This window comes from Saccopteryx leptura, chromosome 3 (genome assembly GCF_036850995.1).
Source record: "Saccopteryx leptura isolate mSacLep1 chromosome 3, mSacLep1_pri_phased_curated, whole genome shotgun sequence".
Classification (NCBI taxonomy): Eukaryota; Metazoa; Chordata; class Mammalia; order Chiroptera; family Emballonuridae; genus Saccopteryx; species Saccopteryx leptura.
Genome location: NC_089505.1, coordinates 29,124,728 through 29,125,579, shown reverse-complemented (window position 1 = coordinate 29,125,579; position 852 = coordinate 29,124,728). Strand labels below are relative to the sequence as shown.

Below are 852 nucleotides of genomic sequence, written 5' to 3'. Positions count from 1 at the left end.
TATTAGATGTTTACAACATCCAGATAGTGATTAAGAAATTTATCACCAAAAATGTTGATATGATGGAGGTCTATGCGATTTAAGGGGAGAGGGTGTCCATAAAAAAATATTGGGCTTTGCTAACTTATAGCAACCCTATGCAACACTCTTGCTTTGAATGGTCAGATACCAAAAATGAGAAAAGAAATCCCCTTTTATGTTCTCTACAGATACATGTTAAATTAACAAGCAACAGTAAGCAAATATGGAATACATACTCAAGCACACATTGACACAGAACATGTACTAGTCTATGAAAGTTGGTACATATGCTGTTGTATGAAAGGAGAAGTTAACATTCCCCTTAACAAGGATAGAAGAGGCTCTAGGGTTTGACAACATGCGTATGGTTAAGATATTGCCACCTACGTGTGGTACCTAATCATCGACTTTTGCTAAGTGAAATAAGCCAGGCAGAAAAAGACAAATACCATATGATCATATATATATATATGAAAAATATCATATGATCATATATATATATGGAATCCAATGAACACAATAAACTGATGAACAAAATAGAGGAATGGACACATGGAACAGATGGAAAGCTGTCAGAGAGGAGGCGGGTGAGGGGACTAGATGAAAGATGATGAAAAGATTAGCCAAAAACATATATACATAACACATAGATACAGACAATAGGGTGGCGACAGCCAGAGGGAAAGGGAGGTGGTGATGGGGGGTAGAGGGCAAAGGGGTGGGGAAATGGGGCGGGAAGAGACTTTACTTGGGATGTGGGGTGCACAGTACAGTGTGTAGATGGTATTACATCGATTTGTACGCTTGAAACTTGTATGGTTTGGGAAACCA

General features: G+C 38.5%; 1 non-coding gene across 1 annotated transcript; it reads left to right on the top strand.

Moving 5' to 3' along the window:
* Positions 1-311: 311 nt before the first annotated feature.
* LOC136401681 (U6atac minor spliceosomal RNA) lies at positions 312-433 on the top strand. Its single transcript, XR_010750694.1, has one exon. It is a non-coding gene; the product is annotated as a U6atac minor spliceosomal RNA (small nuclear RNA).
* The last annotated feature ends 419 nt before the right edge of the window (positions 434-852 follow it).